The 21,586-nt window shown below is 37.9% G+C and overlaps 1 pseudogene; it reads left to right on the top strand.

Moving 5' to 3' along the window:
* The window catches only part of LOC107643633 (uncharacterized), a 54,540-nt pseudogene that overhangs the window by 8,013 nt on the left and 24,941 nt on the right, over positions 1–21,586 (top strand).

Below are 21,586 nucleotides of genomic sequence, written 5' to 3'. Positions count from 1 at the left end.
AAAATTTTGAAGAAGAATACCAGGAAATGGAGGAGAATCCAACAAATCCACCAGTGGGAGTGGCCAACAACAATGGTCAACCACAAAGGAGAGTCTTAGCTTCATATACATTTGCTAATCCAAGGCATTGTGGGAGTAGCATTCTTACCCCAAATGTCAATGCAAACAACTTTGAATTGAAGCCCCAGCTCATCACATTGGTACAAAACAACTGCTCCTATGGAGGAAGTCCAATAGAAGATCCAAACCAGCATTTATCTACCTTCTTGAGGATCTGTGATACAGTGAAATCCAATGGTGTGCATCCAGAAACATATAAATTACTATTGTTCCCATTTTCATTGAGGGACAAGGCTGCTCAATAGCTTGAAACCTTCCCCTAAGGAAGCATCACTAGCTGGGAGGATCTAGTGAATAAATTCTTAGCCAAGTTCTACCCCCCTCAAAGGATCATTAGGCTCAAGACTGAGGTGCAAACATTCACACAGATGGATGCAGAATCTCTCTATGAGGCTTGGGAGAGATACAAGGCTCTAATTAGAAAATGTTCCCCTGAAATGTTCAATGAATGGGACATCCTTCAGAACTTCTATGAAGGATTGACTCTGAAAGCTCAAGAAGTACTAGACCATTCAGCAGGAGGTTCTTTACAACTGATGAAGACAGCAGAGGAAGCCCAAAACCTCATTGATATGGTGGCAAATAATCAATACTTCTTTTCTCATCAAAGGCAACACCAACCAGCCCAAAGGAAAGGAGTCTTGGAGTTGGAAGGTGTGGACACCATCCTAGCTCAAAACAAGGTAATGCAACAGTAAATCCAGCAACAATCTGAGTAGATGGCTAAGAGAATTGATAGCCTCCAAGTTACAGCAGTGAATACAAGCCAACCATCACCCACATGGGGGCAAAATAAAGAAAACCAAGAAGATCAGCAGTAGGAACAAATTCAATATGTGCACAACCAAGGCTCAGGCCAAAATAAAGTTTATGGTGACACCTACAATTCATCCTAGAAGAACCATCCAAATCTCAGATGGGGAGATAACCACAATCAAAACCAGCAACCATGGCAAAGAAATTCAAACCAAAAAAACTCAAGAAACACAAGCAATAACAACCAGCAAAACACTAACCCCAATCCATACAGAAAACCCCAAAACAACTACCCAAATTCCAGCTACTATCCACCCAATAACCCAACCACTAACTAAAACACCTATCATTTACCTTCAACATCTCACAACCAGCCACAAACATCACAAGACACTTAAAGGATCTCCAATTTGGAGATATTGATGAAAAAGATGATGAAGCACCAAGAGATAACAAGCAAGAATCAGGAAGCTTTAATAAGAAACTTAGAGAGGCAGATTGGACAACTGTCCAAACAAGCGGTGATCAAAAGGCCAACAAGCTCACTCCCAAGTGATACCATTCCAAATCCTAAAGAGGATTACAAAGCCATCCAACTGAGGAGTGGAAGAACCTTGGTGAAAGACAAAGAAGATAACAAAAAGCCTATGGACAATGACAGAGCTAGCAGCAAGCATGATAAAGCCAACAATAAGGAAGAAGATGTACTAAGCAAGCAAGCTCAAGAGAAGCTTAATGAAAAGGATGACCAGCCAAAAAATCTAAGTAAAGGGAAGCAAGTAATGGAAGAACCATCTCAAGGACAGAAGCAAGTGGAGAAGGCTCTCACACCTCCCTTGCCATACCCTCAAAGGTTCAACAAGGAGACCAAGGATCAACACTTCCCCAAATTCCTTGAAGTCTTCAAGAAGTTGGAAATCAACATCCCCCTGGCCGAAGCATTAGAGCAGATGCCTCTATATGCTAAATTTCTGAAAGAACTTATCAATAAGAAGAGAAGCTGGCATGAGAAAGAAACCATTATGCTTACACAAGAGTGTAGTGCTGTAATTTAAAGAGGTCTCCCACCAAAACTCAAAGATCCTAGGGGCTTCTTTGGTGCACGAAATTGTGATGTCCAGGCTCGAACAATCCCTGGTAATGCCTCCAAAGCTTGGTGCTTTGATCTTAATTCATAATTGTCACAACTTCGATACAACTAACCAGCAAGTGCACTGGGTCGTCCAAGTAATACCTTACGTGAGTAAGGGTCGAATCCCACGGAGATTGTTGGTATGAAGCAAGCTATGGTCACCTTGTAAATCTCAGTTAAGTTGACTCATATGGGCTACAATATATTATGTAAATAAAACATAAAGAATAGGGATAGAGATACTTATGTAACTCATTGGTAGGAATTTCAGATAAGCGAATGGAGATGCTTTTCGTTCCTCTGAACCTCTGCTTTCCTGCTATCTTCATCCAATCAGTCTTACTCCTTTCCATGGCTGGCTTTATGTGATACATCACCACTGTCAATGGCTACTTTCGGTCATCTCTCGGGAAAATGATCCAATGCCCTGTCACGGCACGGCTAATCGTCTGGAGGCATCACCCTTGTCAATGGCTTCATCTTATCCTCTTAGTGAATAATCTGCTCACGCACCCTGTCACGGCACGGCTATTCATCTGTCGGTTCTCGATCATGCCGGAATAGGATTTACTATCCTTTTGCGTCTGTCACTAACGCCCTGCAATCGCGAGTTCGGAGCTCGTCACAGTCATTCAATCATTGAATCCTACTCGGAATACCACAGACAAGGTTTAGACCTTCCGGATTCTCTTGAATGCCGCCATCATTCTAGCTTACGCCACGAAGATTCTGGTTAGGAGATCTAAGAGATACTCATTCTAGCTTAATTCATGTAGAACAGAAGTGTTTGTCAGGCACGCGTTCATAGGGGGGAAGGATGATGAGCGTCACACATAATCATCACCTTCATCACGTTCTTGGGTGCGAATGGATATCTTAGAAGCGAAATAAGAAGAATTGAATAGAAAACAGTAGTACCTTGCATTAATCTTTGAGGAACAGCAGAGCTCCACACCTTAATCTATGGAGTGCAGAAACTCTACCGTTGAAAATACATAAGTGAAGGTCTAGGCCTGGCCGAGATGGCCAGCCCCCTAAACGAGATCACAGGATCAAAATACAATCCAGGATGCCTAATACAATAGTAAGAGGTCATATTTATAATAAACTAGTTACTAGGGTTTACATGAGTAAGTAATTGATGCATAAATCCACTTCCGGGGCCCACTTGGTGTGTGCTTGGGCTTGGGCTTGAGTGTTACACGTGCAGAGGCCATTTGTGGAGTTGAACGCCAAGTTCTGTGCCAGTTTGGGCGTTCAACTCTGGTTTTGGATCCTTTTCTGGCGCTGGACGCCAGATTTGGGCAGAAGGCTGGCGTTGAACGCCAGTTTACGTCATCAATTCTTGGCCAAAGTATGGACTATTATATATTGCTGGAAAGCCCTGGATGTCTACTTTCCAACGCAATTAGAATCGCGCCATTTCGAGTTCTACAGCTCCAGAAAATCCACTTTGAGTGAAGGGAGGTCAGAATCCAACAGCATCAGCAGTCCTTTTTCAACCTCTGAATCTGATTTCTGCTCAAGTCCCTCAATTTCAGCCAGAAAATACCTGAAATCACAGAAAAACACACAAACTCATAGTAAAGTCCAGAAATGTGAATTTAACATAAAAACTAATGAAAACATCCCTAAAAGTAACTAGATCCTACTAAAAACATACTAAAAACAATGCCAAAAAGCGTATAAATTATCCGCTCATCACAACACCAAACTTAAATTGTTGCTTGTCCCCAAGCAACTGAAAATCAAATAGGATAAAAAGAAGATAATATACTATAAATTCCAAACTATCAATGAAACAGAGCTTCAATCATATGAGCGGGACTTATAGCTTTTTGCCTCTTGAATAGTTTTGGCATCTCACTTTATCCATTGAGGTTCAGAATGATTGGCATCTATAGGAACTCAGAGTTTAGATAGTGTTATTGATTCTCCTAGTTCAGTATGATGATTCTTGAACACAGCTTCTTTATGAGTCTTGGCCGTGGCCCTAAGCACTTTGTTTTCCAGTATTACCACCGGATACATAAATGCCACAGACACATAATTGGGTGAACCTTTTCAGATTGTGACTCAGCTTTGCTAAAGTCCCCAATTAGAGGTGTCCATGGTTCTTAAGCACACTCTTCTTTTGCTTTGGACCTTGACTTTAACCGCTCAGTCTCAAGTTCTCACTTGACACCTACACGCCACAAGCACATGGTTAGGGACAGCTTGGTTTAGCCGCTTAGACCAGGATTTTATTCCTTTAGGCCCTCCTATCCACTGATGCTCAAAGCCTTGGGATCCTTTTTATTTGCCCTTGCCTTTTGGTTTTAAGGGTTATTGGCTTTTTCTGCTTGCTTTTTCTTTTTCTTTCTATTTTTTTTTTCGCCTATTTTTTTCTTTTTTTTTTTTTTTCTGCAAGCTTTGTTCTTTGCTGCTTTTTCTTGCTTCAAGAATCATTTTTATGATTTTTCAGATTATCGAATAACATGTCTCCTAGTCATCATTCTTTCAAGAGCCAACATATTTAACATTCTTAAACAACAACTTCAAAAAACATATGCACTGTTCAAGCATACATTCAGAAAACAAGAAGCATTATCACCACATCAATATAATTAAACTAAGTTCAAGGATAAATTCAAAACTTATGTACTTCTTGTTCTTTTGAATTAAAACAGTTTTTATTTTAAGAGAGGTGATGGATTCATAGGACATTCATAACTTTAAGACAGAGTTACTAACTACTAATGATCATGTAATGAAGACACAAACATAGATAAGCACATAACATAGAAAATGAAAAACAGAGAAAGTAAGAACAAGGAATGAGTCCACCTTAGTGATGTCCTTGAGCTCTTCTATGTCTCTTCCTTGCCTTGGCTGCTCCTCCTTCATTGCTTTTAGATCTTCTCTGATTTCATGAAGGATGATGGAGTACTCTTGATGTTCCACCCTTAGTTGCTTCCAATAATTGTGTGGAAGAAAATGTATCCCCTGAGGTATCTCAGGGATCTCTTGATTTGCAATCAAATGTTCTACCACTGAGCTATAGACCCTTGATGGAAGCTTTTGTCTTCCCTTTCCTCTTTCTAGAGGTTTCTCTGGCCTTAGGTGCCATCAATGGTTATGAAAAAAACAAAAAAGCTATGCTTTTACCACACCAAACTTAGAATGTTGCTCGCCCTCGAGCAAAGGAAGAAGGAATAGATGAAGAAGAAGATGTGGAAATAAAAACTAGGATTATGAGGAGGTAAAGTGGGGATCCTGTGGGGTCCACAGATCCTGAGATGATCCTGTGGTGTCCACAGATCCTGAGGTGTCAAGGCATTTACATCCCTGCACCAATTTAGGCATGCAAAATGCCCTTGCACACAACTCTGGGCGTTCAGCGCCAGGTTGGTGCCCCTTTTGGGCGTTCAACGCCCCTTTGCTGCCATTTCTGGCGTTGAATGCCAGAACCATGCTTGTTCTGGGCGTTCAGCGCCAGGATACTCCCATTCTGGGCGTTCAGCGCCAGAACTATGCTCTGTTCTGGCGTTTGAACGCCAGACAGATGCTCCTCCAGGGTGTGATTTTTCTTCTGCTGTTTTTGATTCTGTTTTCAATTTTTATATTTATTTTGTGACTCCACATGATCATGAACCTAAGAAAACATGAAAAACAATAAAAATAAGAATTAGATAAACATTGGGTTGCCTCCCAACAAGCACTTCTTTAATGTCAATAGCTTGACAGTGGGCTCTCATGGAGCCTCACAGATGTGCAGAGCTTTGTTGAGACTTTCCAACACCAAACTTAGAGTTTGACTGTGGGGGCTCTGGTTGACTCTGCTTGGAGAGAAGCTTTTCCTGCTTCCTCTCTATGGGTGCAGAGGGAGATCCTTGAGTTTTCAATACAAGGGAGTTCTCATTCCATTGAAGGACTATTTCACCTCTGTCAACATCAATCACAGCTCTAGCTGTGGCCAGGAAAGGTCTTCCTAGGATGATGGATTCATCCTCTTCCTTTCCAGTATCCAGGACTATGAAATCAGTAGGTATGTAAAGGCCCTCAACCCTTACTAATACATCTTCTACTTGTTCATAAGCCTGTCTTCTTGAGCTGTCTGCCATCTCCAGTGAGATTTTAGCAGCTTGCACCCCATAGATTCCCAGTTTCTCTATTACAGAGAGGGGCATGAGGTTTATCCCTGAACCAAGGTCACACAGAGCCTTAAAGATCATAGTGCCTATGGTACAAGGGATTATGAACTTTCCAGGATCCTGTCTCTTCTGAGGCAATGTCAGTTGATCCAGATCACTTAGTTCATTGATGAACAAGGGAGGTTCAACTTCCCAAGCATCAATGCCAAATAATTTGGCATTCAGCTTCATGATTGCACCAAGAAACTTGGCAGTTTGCTCTTCAGTGACATCCTCATTCTCTTCAGAAGAGGAATACTCATCAGAGCTCATGAAGGGCATAAGGAGGTTCAATGGGATCTCTATAGTCTCTAGATGAGCCTCAGAGTCCTTTGATTCCCCAGAGGGAAGCTCCTTATTGATCACTGGATGTCCCAGGAGGTCTTCCTCCTTGGGATTCACGTCTTCTCCTTTCCTCACAGGTTCGGCCATGGCACTTATGTCAATGGCCTTGCACTCTCCTTTTGGGTTCTCTTCTGTATTGCTTGGGAGAGTACTAGGAGGGATTTCAGTGATCCTTTTACTCAGCTGGCCCACTTGTGCTTCCAAATTTCTAATGGAAGACCTTGTTTCATTCATGAAACTTACAGTGGCCTTAGATAGATCAGAGACTAGATTTGCTAAATTAGAAGCGTTTTGTCCAGAGTTCTCTGTCTGTTGCTGAGTTGATGATGGAAAAGGTTTGCTATTGCTAAACCTGTTTCTTCCACCATTGTTAAAGCCTTGTTGAGGCTTCTGATCCTTCCATGAGAAATTTGGATGATTTCTCCATGTTGAGTTATAGGTGTTTTCATAAGGTTTACCTAAGTAATTTACCTCTGCTATTGCAGGGTTCTCAGGATCATAGGCTTCTTCTTTAGAAGATGCCTCTTGAGTACTGTTGGATGCAGCTTTCATTCCATGCAGACTCTGAGAGATCATATTGACTTGCTGAGTCAATATTTTATTCTGAGCCAATATGGCATTCAGAGTATCAACCTCAAGAACTCCCTTCTTCATAGGCGTCCCATTGCTCACAGGATTCCTTTCAGAAGTGTACATGAACTGGTTATTAGCAACCATGTCAATGAGTTCTTGAGCTTCTGCAGGCGTTTTCTTTGGGTGAATGGATCCACCTGCAGAAGTGTCCAGTGACATCTTTGATAGCTCAGATAAACCATCATAGAATATATCCAGGATGGTCCATTCTGAAAGCATGTCAGAAGGAAACTTTTTGGTCAACTGTTTGTATCTTTCCCAAGCTTCATAGAGAGATTCACCTTCTTTCTGTCTGAAAGTTTGAACATCAGCTCTAAGCTTGCTCAGCTTTTGAGGAGGAAAGTACTTGGCTAAGAAAGCCGTGACCAGCTTATCCCAAGAGTTCAGGCTGTCTTTAGGTTGAGAATCCAACCATAATCTAGCTCTGTCTCTTACAGCAAAAGGGAAAAGCATGAGCCTGTAGACTTCAAGATTTACGCCATTAGTCTTAACAGTATCACATATCTGCAAGAATTCAGTTAAGAACTGAAAAGGATCTTCAGATGGAAGTCCATGAAACTTGCAGTTCTGCTGCATCAGAGAAACTAACTGAGGTTTCAGCTCAAAGTTGTTTGCTCCAATGGCAGGAATGGAGATGCTTCTTCCATGTAAATTGGAATTAGGTGCAGTAAAGTCACCAAGCATCCTCCTTTCATTATTATTATTTTCGCCTACCATCTCCTCTGCCTGTTCGAAAATTTCTGAAAGGTTATCTCTGGATTGTTGTATTTTAGCTTCTCTTAATTTTCTCTTCAGAGTCCTTTCAGGTTCTGGATCTGCTTCCACAAGAATGTTCTTATCCTTGCTCCTGCTCATATGACAAGGAAGAATGGCCAGAAAAATGATAATAATAATAATAGAGATCCTCTATACCACAGTATAGGGATCCCTTTGTGAGTGGAAGAAAAGAGGGGGAGATAAAGAATGTGATGTAAAGGAAGAAACACAACTTGTGAGAATTGGAAGAGATGTGAGATGAGATGTTAGGATATGAATGAATAAATAGAATAGGATGAGAGAGAAGGAGGGAATAATTTTCGAAAATTATTTTGAAAAAGAGTTAGTGATTTTTGAAAATTGGTTTTTGAAAATGTGTTAGTAATTTTCGAAAATTAAGATTTAAAAATTAAAATAATTAATAAATTAAAAAGAAATTTTGAAAAAGGGGAGAGATATTTTTGAAAAATGAGAGAGAGAGAGTTAGTTAGGTGGTTTTGAAAAAGTTAAGAAACAAACAAAAAGTTAGTTAGTTAGTTGAAACAAATTTTGAAAAGATAAGAAGTTAGGAAGTTAGAAAAGATATTTTTGAAAAAGATAAGATAAGAAGATATTTTTGAAAAGATATGATAGAAATTAGTTTTGAAAAAGATTTGATTTTTAAAATCACAATTAATGACTTGATTCATAAGAAATCACAAGATATGATTCTAGAACTTAAAGTTTGAATCTTTCTTAACAAGCAAGTAACAAACTTCAAATTTTTGAATCAAAACATTAATTGATTATGTTATTTTCGAAAATTTGGTATAAAAATAAGAAAAAGATTTTTGAAAAATATTTTTGAAATTTTCGAAAATAACTAATAATTTTGAAAAAGATTTTATTTTTGAAAAAGATAAGATTTTCAAATTGAAAATTTGATTTGACTCATTGGCAACAACTTGATTTTTAAAAATTTTTGAAAAAGTCAATTCAAATTTTCGAATTTGATGAGAGAAACATGGAAAGATATTTTTTTGATTTTTGAATTTTTATGATGAGAGAGAAAAACACAAAAAAAAATGCAATGCATGAAATTTTTAGATCAAAACATGTGATGCATGCAAGAATGCTATGAATGTCAGGATGAACACCAAGAACACTTTGAATGTCATGATGAACATCAAGAACATATTTTTGAAAAATTTTTAATGCAAAGAAAACATGCAAGACACCAAACTTAGAATTCTTTAATGCTTAGATACTAAGAATTCAAGAATGCATATGATAAACATGAAAAGAAACAAAACAAAAAATCATCAAGATCAAACAAGAAGACTTACCAAGAACAACTTGAAGATCATGAAGAACACTATGAATGCATGATATTTTCGAAAAAATGCAAGATGCATATGCAAGTGACACCAAACTTATGATATGACTCAAGACTAAAATAAGAAACACAAAATATTTTTTATTTTTATGATTTTCTAATTTTTTTGGATTTTTATTTATATTTTTCGAAAATTTAAAAGAAAAATAAGGATTCCAAAATTTTTAATATGAATTCCAGGAATCTTGCCATGTTAGTCTAAAGCTTCAGTCCAGGAATTAGACATGGCTCACTAGCCAGCCAAGCTTTCAATGAAAGCTCCAGTCCAAAACACTAGACATGGCCAATGGCCAGCCAAGCTTCAGCAGGTGATCAGAAACAGTAGCAGGTGGATTAACTCCAACTAACTTGCTTTTGATAACAAATTGCTGCCTCAGTCCAAATGAATTTAGACATGGCTTTACAGCCAGCCAGGCTGCAACATATAATTACATGGGCTGGAGTGATTAGTTGAATACCAATCCCAAAGTAGTTTGGGTATGGCTTTACAGCCAGATAAGATTCAACATATTTCATGAAACACTAGAATTCATTCTTAAAAATTTTGAAACCACAGAATAATTTATTTTTGAAAACATTTTTATTTTTTTCGAAAACAGATGAGAAAATTTTAGAAATATTTTTGAAAAATTTTTGAAAATAAAACGAAAAGAAAATTACCTAATCTGAGCAATAAGATGAGCCGTCAGTTGTCCAAACTCAAACAATCCCCGGCAACGGCGCCAAAAACTTGGTGCTGTTGCCGGATCAAAAGGGAATCTGGCACTGATGTGACCGGACCAAAAGCTTACCGAAGACTCAAACAATCCCCGGCAACAGCGCCAAAAACTTGGTGCACGAAATTGTGATGTCCAGGCTCGAACAATCCCTGGTAATGCCTCCAAAGCTTGGTGCTTTGATTTTAATTCATAATTGTCACAACTTCGATACAACTAACCAGCAAGTGCACTGGGTCGTCCAAGTAATACCTTACGTGAGTAAGGGTCGAATCCCACGGAGATTGTTGGTATGAAGCAAGCTATGGTCACCTTGTAAATCTCAGTTAAGTTGACTCATATGGGCTACAATATATTATGTAAATAAAACATAAAGAATAGGGATAGAGATACTTATGTAACTCATTGGTAGGAATTTCAGATAAGCGAATGGAGATGCTTTTCGTTCCTCTGAACCTCTGCTTTCCTGCTATCTTCATCCAATCAGTCTTACTCCTTTCCATGGCTGGCTTTATGTGATACATCACCACTGTCAATGGCTACTTTCGGTCATCTCTCGGGAAAATGATCCAATGCCCTGTCACGGCACGGCTAATCGTCTGGAGGCATCACCCTTGTCAATGGCTTCATCTTATCCTCTCAGTGAATAATCTGCTCACGCACCCTGTCACGGCACGGCTATTCATCTGTCGGTTCTCGATCATGCCGGAATAGGATTTACTATCCTTTTGCGTCTGTCACTAACGCCCTGCAATCACGAGTTCGGAGCTCGTCACAGTCATTCAATCATTGAATCCTACTCGGAATACCACAGACAAGGTTTAGACCTTCCGGATTCTCTTGAATGCCGCCATCATTCTAGCTTACGCCACGAAGATTCTGGTTAGGAGATCTAAGAGATACTCATTCTAGCTTAATTCATGTAGAACAGAAGTGTTTGTCAGGCACGCGTTCATAGGGGGGAAGGATGATGAGCGTCACACATAATCATCACCTTCATCACGTTCTTGGGTGCGAATGGATATCTTAGAAGCGAAATAAGAAGAACTGAATAGAAAACAGTAGTACTTTGCATTAATCTTTGAGGAACAGCAGAGCTCCACACCTTAATCTATGGAGTGCAGAAACTCTACCGTTGAAAATACATAAGTGAAGGTCCAGGCCTGGCCGAGATGGCCAGCCCCCTAAACGAGATCACAGGATCAAAATACAATCCAGGATGCCTAATACAATAGTAAGAGGTCCTATTTATAATAAACTAGTTACTAGGGTTTACATGAGTAAGTAATTGATGCATAAATCCACTTCCGGGGCCCACTTGGTGTGTGCTTGGGCTTGGGCTTGAGTGTTACACGTGCAGAGGCCATTTGTGGAGTTGAACGCCAAGTTCTGTGCCAGTTTGGGCGTTCAACTCTGGTTTTGGATCCTTTTCTGGCGCTGGACGCCAGATTTGGGCAGAAGGCTGGCGTTGAACGCCAGTTTACGTCATCAATTCTTGGCCAAAGTATGGACTATTATATATTTCTGGAAAGCCCTGGATGTCTACTTTCCAACGCAATTGGAAGCGCGCCATTTCGAGTTCTATAGCTCCAGAAAATCCACTTTGAGTGCAGGGAGGTCAGAATCCAACAGCATCAGCAGTCCTTTTTCAACCTCTGAATCTGATTTCTGCTCAAGTCCCTCAATTTCAGCCAGAAAATACCTGAAATCACAGAAAAACACACAAACTCATAGTAAAGTCCAGAAATGTGAATTTAACATAAAAACTAATGAAAACATCCCTAAAAGTAACTAGATCCTACTAAAAACATACTAAAAACAATGCCAAAAAGCGTATAAATTATCCGCTCATCATTCTTCTTACCTTGTACTATTGGCAATATAACCATAAAAAGGGCACTGTGTGACTTAGGGGCCAGTATTAATCTAATCCCTTATTCTATGATGAGAAAGCTATGCATAGAGGAAGTAAAGCCCACACAAATGTCACTAGAGCTCGTGGACAAATCATTGGTGTTTCCCAAAGGAGTAATTGAAAACCTTTTGGTCAAGGTGGATAAGTTCATATTCCCTGCAGACTTTGTGATCCTGGATCTAGGAGAAGAAGGGAGTGAATCTATTATCTTGGGAAGACCATTCCTAGCCACAGCAAGAGCCATTATAGATGTTGAACAAGGAGAGCTAACTCTAAGGGTGCATGATGAAAGCATTACCCTGAATGTCTTTCCAAAAGCACATCATAATAAGGAAAAAGAAAAATGCATGGAGGTTGACAAAGTAGACTTGCAGTGGAAGGAAGAAACCAAAAAGACACTCATTGATTCCCTTCCAGAACAACAGACAAGCAGCAAAGCAGGACAAAAGGAGAATGAGACTCTAAAGAATGATGAGAGAAAGCAAGAAGGAGGTGAAGTGTTAGCTACTAAGAAGACAGATTTCAAAACACAGCTCATTGTCAAAGGAAAAGAATCACCAAAAAAAGGGAAGAAAAACAAGAAAAAGGGTCCAAAAGGGTGGAAAAAGAAAAAGATCCCAACTGAAGGATTTTCAAAGGGAGGTAAAGTGTAGTTAATTTACCAGCAGTTAGGGACAAATAAAAAATCTGATGATTACTACACTATCAACAGGATACTCTCACTGGAGCATGCAGAGATTGAACATCAAGACACTGGGAGGAAGCACATTGTGAGAGGAGACAAACTGAGACATCACAATCATCAACCACCCTAATGAGGGTCCAATGTCAAGCTAGTGACAATAAAAAAGCGCTCCATGGGAGGCAACCCATGATTTAATATTCTTGCTTTGGTTTTTAACTTCAATAATCAATGGTCCTTCTAGCATGAATTTGAATTCTCATGAGTATATATGATAATTGCATGCATTGTCTTGAAGCATATGCTCGATTTCTAAGTTTATTGTGCCTGACGGCACTCCAAAATAGCTTCTCAAGCTGCCTTAGGATGTATACTTAGTCATTTTGATGGAGTGTATAGCCAAACATTAAGTTTGGTGTTTACATATGCAGAGAATTTTAGAAAAATCACTTTTATTCATAGACTTAAATTTATGAACAGATGGATCATATATTGCTTCAATTTTTTTTAGCTTATGGTATCATAGTAAGAAATAAAATGTTCTTTATAATGAATGAGCCAATTGTGGTAGATACTCACTGAGTTTTACATGGATCCCTTAACAAAGAACAAGTTTGGTGTCTACCAAATCTTTGTTCAAAATCTAAGGAGCATGATTGGTCATTTAAATAAGGAACATGTAGAATTATCTTTCTTTATTACTCATTACCCCACTACCGTACCATGATTTAAATAAGGCTTTGTCTTAATTTTGTAGGACAAAGAAGATTTAGAAGAAGACAAAACAAGGAAGCAAGCACGGTCATGACAAGGTAACAATGAGAGTCACATGTGCTTAGAGAAGCGTGCTCTCTTGGGAAACAAAATCTGCATGCTTTGAAACCTTGAAGGCCGAAGTACATGCATCCAATGGGGGAGCAATCCTTGTCAACCTTCAACTATGCATGCAAGCCGTCCATACTATAAGCTCCCTACAATGCTTCACTCAATCTACACCCTTTATTCTTGTTTAGTTGAACTCTCCCCACTTGTGGTTACATCTTTATGATTCATGTTTTGATTATAAATAGGTGGTGATACCTCCTAGCTCACATATCCTTTTCCTACTCATACAAGATCTCTCCACTTATAAGTCTTTGTTTCATTCTTCTCCCCTTCCAAACACGTTCCAACAACCCTTCCTCACCCGTACCTCACCTCAACCAAAGTGCACCCTTGTTTTTTTTCCTTTCTTTTCAATATCATGGCTTCTTCAAGCTTTAGAAGAAGGAAAGGCAAGGAGCAAGTGGTGGCTGAACCCTCAACCTATGACCAAAAGAAATTTAAATCTCAGTTTCATAAAGCAAGGTATCATAGGCTCATGGAGTCAAAGCATGTTATTCCAGAGATGAGTTTTTGGCTAAGGGAGGGAGAGTATCCCATCATGAGACAAATTACCAAGGAAAGGAGGTGGGAACTTTTGTGTGAACCTTTAACAGACATCAGTGCAGTCATGATAAGAGAATTCTACGCAAATACTGTGAAGGCAAGCCAGGACAAACCCCCTTATAAGAGCTATGTCAGAGGTGTTGAGGTAGATTTCAGTCCACCATCAGTCATGAGGGCCCTACAGTTGAGAGTAATAACCTATGGAGAGCGTAGCTTTGAGGAAAGGTTGCAGGGTGAGAATGACCCTGACGAGATATTACATGGGTTATGCTTTGAAGGCAGAGACTGGGAAAGGGATTCAGAGGGAGCTCCAAGCCACTTGAACAGAACAGATCTCATACCTGAGGCCAAATGGTGGTATGAGATAGCAAGGAGGTCTATACTCCCTACTGGAAATGTAACAACCCTGATTTTCGAGTACATGAGATCTTTTCTGAAAGTACGGATTTCTCCGGAAGATCAGTAAAGGGAACACCTCTAATATATCATCAAGCATCCCAATCCTCATTGTCATTATGTCATCCTTAAGCTAGAACCTTTTCTGAGACAAGCTCGATAATGCAGTCACGAAGAACCTAGTTTTTGAACCGTATCGGTTAGGAGTTTTGATTCTAGTTTTCGTAAATAGTCTCAGTTTGATGAACTGGACTCGATTCATGATAGAAGAGAGATAGTAGTATAATATTAGTATTATATTAGTATTAGAAGATGATTGAATGATATTATAAGGTTACCTGGTCTGTTTTAGTTAGAAAAGGAAATCGGTTTAACCAGGTTTATGGTTTACTGGTGCAGCTTAGCACCAGCACTCTCTGATGACTTTAGCAATGCTAAGGCCTCATCATACATGTTATATTCTCATAATAAATATGTTACTATGTCATTTATGCTAGTAGCTCAGAAAATAATTTTTAGAGATGTTTTTACGAGTGTTCCGATATATCTAGTTTTAGTAGTTATACACCTGAGATATTTTAATATTATTTTAACCCACCTCCAAGACAACCAATCACAACTCACCTTACACCCCCAAGACCTCCAAGACTGTCTCATTTCATCATTTTGGCCGAAAATAACAAGAGACAAAAGAGAGAAACTTTCATGAACACTTAATCTTCAAAGCTTGATTTCTTCTGAAATAAAACTCAAATCAAAACTCCGATTTCACCAAAATGATCCTCTCTTCTTCCTCTACATAACCATGTAACATATCGAGGATGGAAATAAGGTGAGATGGCTGTCTCCCTCCCTCTTCAATTCGGGTTTCAAGGAAACATGCTTAAACAAGTATTTTCTTGATGTTCTTCCTTAGATCTCTTGCTTAGCTTGATTTGTGGGCCAAAGATCTTTGATTTCTTGCACATTTAAGGTGAGGATAACCTTCCTAAGACGCTGCTGAAGTTTTTTTAGATGATGGTTTAGAGTTTTAAAGTTGTTCTTGATGTGTTTTAGGAGGAAAAAGTGCCTTAAGAACACTTCAAAGAGTAACCGGATTTGGAGCAGCAAATCAAGGTAGGGTTTGACGAATTTAATCTTGATTGATTGTGTTTGAGTTGTGTGATTATAATATGGTTTGGCTGTGCTTGAAATTGATTGTTTGTATGAGTAATTCTTGTTGAAATTTTGGTGAAAATTTGATGAAATTTGATGAAATTCAAGCTATGAATGTGTGTTCTTGTGGCTGCTGGAAAACGAAACCCTAGAGCTTAAATTGAGGTTCAATTTGTGTTGAAATCATGAGGAAAAGATTGGGTTTTAGTGGCTGGAAATTTATTATGAATTTTGGTAAAAATCGATTGCTGAAAAGATTGAAAAACGGGTAAAAACAGAAAAAGAATCTGAAGAATATATGAAGAACACGGAGAACACTTTGAGTGTGGTGAAGAACATTGAAGAACACCTTTTAGATCTTAAAAAGGGCAAGGAAGTAAATATTTTGGCGTTTGAGGGGTTATTTTGTAATTTCTGAAAGTTAGGGTGGTTAAAGTAGAAATATTAAAAGTTACGGGTGGTAAAAAGTGAATTTATAAAGTAAAAGGTTAAAGGAAGGTAATTTTCGAAAATATATTAATAAAATAATAAATAATAATAAAATATTAAATAATAATATTTAATTAAAAATAATATTTTAATAAAAATAATAAAATAATACGAAAAAGGCAGTTTTCTGTAAAAGCTTTAGAAAGACAACTTTAAATGCAGAATCTCATAATTACCTTCATAAAACACTTAAGGAGTGGTAATAACATGTTAGTGAGGCAAAGATAAAGAAAAGATAAAAATTTAAAGAAAAGATAAAAACCAAAGAAAAAGTCTGTAAAATTTTAATGACAAAAAATAGACAGAGACTAGTGAACGAACTAGGGCAACTTAGTTAGTACTTGAGTTGCGACTAGGATTAGGTATAATATGAAAAGTTAAACTGTTTCAGTATAGACTTAATGAACCTATACTTGGGACAGGATAACTATTCATACTGAAATTTACATAAGCTTTAAATACATACGTTAAGCAGAGAAATCAGAGTAGAGTAAAGAGACAAAAGAGATGAGTAATACAACAAAGAGATATTTGTTTTGTGTACATTTGTTGCATTAAGGCAACTCCATAGTTATTTGTTTGTTCATCTACTGCATTGAGGCAGTCAGATAAATAGTGGTACGACCACAGAACGTTTTCCAGTGCTACACAGCTATTGAGAATGCCGCACCTGTAACGCAAGGATTGCTTACAGAGTATATGACTTCATACACGGCTGGAATGCCGCCACCTGTAAGGCAGAGTCTGCTTACAGAGGATATGACGCATACGTCGGTTAGTAAGAACTGTACCTATGCTGACTGGAAAACCATACCCATTTCAGTTGCTTCGGGTTACGTCGGGAGCAGGTAGAAACTGACAAATGAGCTCATTACCTGCATTAAGGCTAGACATGCATCATACTTGGTTGTGCATTTCGTCCATTATGTTTGTTGTATGAATGTATGTTTTCCTTGTGTGTATTCTATTCTTTGTGTTTGTGTTATTTTCTTGTATTCTTCTGTTTATTTTCTGCTATCTGTTTTCTCTATCTTCTCTATTTATCTGTGTTTTCTATTTACTGCTTCTCTGTATTCTGCTATTAGTATGCTAAACAACATAGAATTAATGAACGTAACTAATAACCCCGGCCCTACTAAGAACTCCCCAGTTCTTACCCCTTCTCTCTCCTTTCCCCCTTCAGATGGAAGTGAGAGTACCTTACCGTAGTTCGTTGATGATGGTTCTGCAAAGAGGATTTCGCTCTAGATAGTCTTCTGAGTCTAGGGTGAATATCGTTCTCTGTTTATATGTATATACTGTGAGACCAGCCAATGTCTTCACCCCGTTTGTACGTGAACTTTAACCTAAATCCTGTGTACGAGACTCCTGCTGTGTGGCTACTTGATGAGGTACCAGAGAGACGTCCTATGGCAATGTCTGATCGTGCAGAGGAGTAGCAGATTATGTTCTACCTTTTGATGACGTTCCACCTGACTTGAGTTTTGAAGACCTAGAACGTACTTTCCCTCGCTTTAGTAGTTTAGAGGGACTAGGTGAGTATAGAGTCTAGGCTAGCCTAGGTGCCAGCTTAGGGACCTCTTGAACAGGTCAGGACTTGGGATGTTGTATGTATATATATGTATATAGTTATTATCTAGCTATATCTAGGGGTTTTCTAACTAAAGGTCTATACTCTAATAAAGGCTGGATCACTAAATATTGTTAGCTGCTTGTGATGTATTTATATGTGGTTGCTTATAACTGTTTTATCTGTTATCAGTTGTGAGTTGATTATGAATGATTTTGTCTATTAATCCAAACATTTTAAAAAAATATATATACCTCGTAAATTAACTACGCTTTTAACAACAAATAAGGCTCATATGATAAATAATAGATAATATTTAGGAAGACAAATTGGTAGCGCTCAGTTTCCGGTATGATCCAGATATATTGAAAATTGGGTCGTTACAATTTGGTATCAGAGCAGTTCGTTCCTAGTACGTAAGATCTTTTTTGAAAGTACGGATGTGTCCAGAAGATCAGTAAAGGGAACACCTCTGATATATCATCATGCATCTCAATCATCATTGTCATTATGTCATCCTTAAGCTGGAACCTTTTTTGAGGCAAGCTCGATAATGCAGTCACGAAGAACCTAGTTTTTGAACCGTATCGGTTAGGAGTTTTGATTCTAGTTTTCGTAAATAGTCTCAGTTTGACGAACCGGACTCGATTCATGATAGAAGAGAGATAATAGTATAATATTAGTATTATATTAGTATTAAAAGATGATTGAATGATATTATAAGGTCACATGGTCTGTTTTAGTTAAAAATAGAAAATCAGTTTAACCAGGTTTACGGTTTACTGGTGCAGCTTAGCACCAGCACTCTCTGATGACTTTAGCAATGCTAAGGCCTCATCATACATGTTCTAATCTCATAATAAATATGTTACTAGTGTCATTTATGCTAGTAGCTCATAAAATAATTTTTAGAGATGTTTTTACGAGTGTTCCGATACATCTAGTTTTAGTAGTTATACACCTGAGATATTTTAATATTATTTTAACCCACCTCCAAGCCAACCAATCAAAACTCACCTTACACCTCCATGACCTCCAAGGATGTCTCATTTCATCATTTTGGCCGAAAATAACAAGAGACAAAAGAGAGAAACTTTCATGAACACTTAATCTTCAAAGCTTGATTTCTTCTGAACTAAAACTCAAATCAAAACTCCGATTTCACCATAATGATCCTCTCTTCTTCCTCTACATAACCATGTAACTTATCAAGGATGAAAATAAGGTGATATGGCTGTCTCCCTCCGTCTTCAATTTGGTTTTCAAGGAAACATGCTTAAACAAGTGTTTTCCTGATGTTCTTCCTTAGATCTCTTGCTTAGCTTGACTTGTGGGCCAAAGATATTTGATTTCCTGCACGTTTAAGGTGAGGATAACCTTCCTAACATGCTTCTGAATTTCGTTTAGTTGAGGGTTTATAGTTTTAAAGTTGTTCTTGATGTGTTTTAGGAGGAAAAAGTGCTTTAAGAACACTTCAAAGAGTAACCGGATTCGGAGCAGCAAATCAAGGTAGGGTTTGATGAATTTAATCTTGATTGATTGTGTTTGAGTTGTGTGATTATAATATGGTTTGGCTGTGCTTGAAATTGATTGTTTGTATAAGTAATTCTTGTTGAAATTTTGGTGAAAATTTGATGAAATTTGATGAAATTCAAGCTATGAATGTGTGTTCTTGTGGCTGCTGGAAACTGAAACCCTAGAGCTTAAATTGAGGTTCAATTTGTGTTGAAATCATGAGGAAAAGATTGGGTTTTAGTGGCTGGAAATTTATTATGAATTTTGGTAAAAATCGATTGCTGAAAAGATTGAAAAACGGGTAAAAACAGAAAAAGAATCTGAAGAATATATGAAGAACACGGAGAACACTTTGAGTGTGGTGAAGAACATTGAAAAACACCTTTTAGATCTTAGAAAGGGCAAGGAGGTAAATATTTTGGTGTTTGAGGGGTTATTTTGTGATTTCTGAAAGTTAGGGTGGTTAAAGTAGAAATATTAAAAGTTACGGGTGGTAAAAAGTGAATTTATAAAGTAAAAGGTTAAAGGAAGGTAATTTTCGAAAATATATTAATAAAATAATAAATAATAATAAAATATTAAATAATAATATTTAATTAAAAATAATATTTTAATAAAAATAATAAAATAATGCGAAAAAGGTAGTTTTCTGTAAAAGCTTTAGAAAGACAACTTTAAGTGCAGAATCTCATAATTACCTTCATAAAACACTTAGGGAGTGGTAATAACATGTTAGTGAGGCAAAGATAAAGAAAAGATAGAAAATTAAAGAAAAGATAAAAACCAAAGAAAAAGTCTGTAAAATTTTAATCACATAAAAACAGACAGAGACTAGTGAACGAACTAGGGCAACTTAGTCATTACTTGAGTTGCGACTAGGATTAGGTATAATATGAAAAGTTAAACTGTTTCAGTATAGACTTAATGAACATATACTTGGGACAGGATAACTATTCATACCGAAATTTACATAAGCTTTAAATACATACGTTAAGCAGAGAAATCAGAGTAGAGTAAAGAGATAAAAGAGACGAGTAATACAACAAAGAAATATTTGTTTTGTGTACATTTGTTGCATTAAGGCACCTCCAGAGTTATTTCTTTGTTCATCTGCTGCATTGAGGCAGTCAGATAAATAGTGGTACGACCACAGAACGTTTTCCAGTGCTACACAGCTATTGAGAGCTATACCTACAACTGATAACCTGGGATCACTTACAGAGGATATTAATTTATACATGACTAGAATGCCGCACCTGTAATGTAAGGATTGCTTACAGAGTATATGACTTCATACACGGCTGAAATGCCGCCACCTGTAAGGCAGAGTCTGCTTAAAGAGGATATGACGCATACGTCGGTTAGTGAGAACTGTACCTATGCTGACTGGAAAACCATACCCATTTCAGTTGCTTCGGGTTGCGTCAGGAGCGGGTAGAAACCGACAAATGAGCTCATTACCTATATTAAGGCTAGACATGCATCATACTTGGTTGTGCATTTCTTCAATTATGTTTGTTGTATGAATGTATATTTTTGATAGCACGGAAAACTTATCTCTCAACAAATTTTCTTCGGCAAGTGTACCGAATTTGTCGTCAAGTAAAAACTCACAATAGAGTGAGGTCGAATCCCACAGAGATTGATTGATCAAGCAACTTTAATTAGAGGAATGTTCTAGTTGAGCGAACCAGAATTTGATTTGAGATTTGCAGAAAATTAAATGGCGGGAAAGTAAATAGCAGAAACAGTAAATGCTAGAAGTAAGAGCTGAATGTAAATGGTGGAATGTAAATTGCAGAATCTTAAACGGGAATGGGGTAATTGCTCATAAAAGTAAATGGTAGAAATTAAAGAGAATGGGTAAGATCAGAAATGGGGAGTTCATTGGGCTCAGGAGATGTTGCATTCTCCGGATCAAGTTCATTTTCATCTCTTCCTCAATCAATGCATTCATTGATCTCCTTGGCAATCTTAAGTGATCGAATTCCAATTTCTTGGTAATTCAATCTCTCAAATCTTGATCAATAGCCAATTCCTTGGTCAATTGCTCATGAGAAGAGATGAAGTATGGTCACTGATTATACGACATGCATTTCCCAAATCAAGTGTTGGTAGGATTATAGTCACATATCCATCCAAACCCAATTTGGTCCAGCATGAGAAAGCATTTCTAGCATGATCTCTTCATTCCTCTTTCAAGGTTCAGAAGAGATCCAAGTATGAATAGCTTCTTTTCCAAGATAACTACCCAATTGGATGAAGATCGAAAGCTGACGTTGAGATTTTTGCTAGTAAAGAATGTCATAAAAACAGTCGCGTTGTAGATATAGTCTCTAAACCAACAAAAATCCCTTTGTACAAATGTTTTGGTTGTCACAAGTAACAAACCCCTTTGAAATTGATAACCGAGTATTCAAACCTCGGGTCG

The sequence above is a fragment of the Arachis ipaensis genome, chromosome B5 (assembly GCF_059453495.1).
Source record: "Arachis ipaensis isolate K30076 ecotype BB chromosome B5, ASM5945349v1, whole genome shotgun sequence".
Classification (NCBI taxonomy): Eukaryota; Viridiplantae; Streptophyta; class Magnoliopsida; order Fabales; family Fabaceae; genus Arachis; species Arachis ipaensis.
This window is presented reverse-complemented; position numbering and strand designations above follow the sequence as displayed.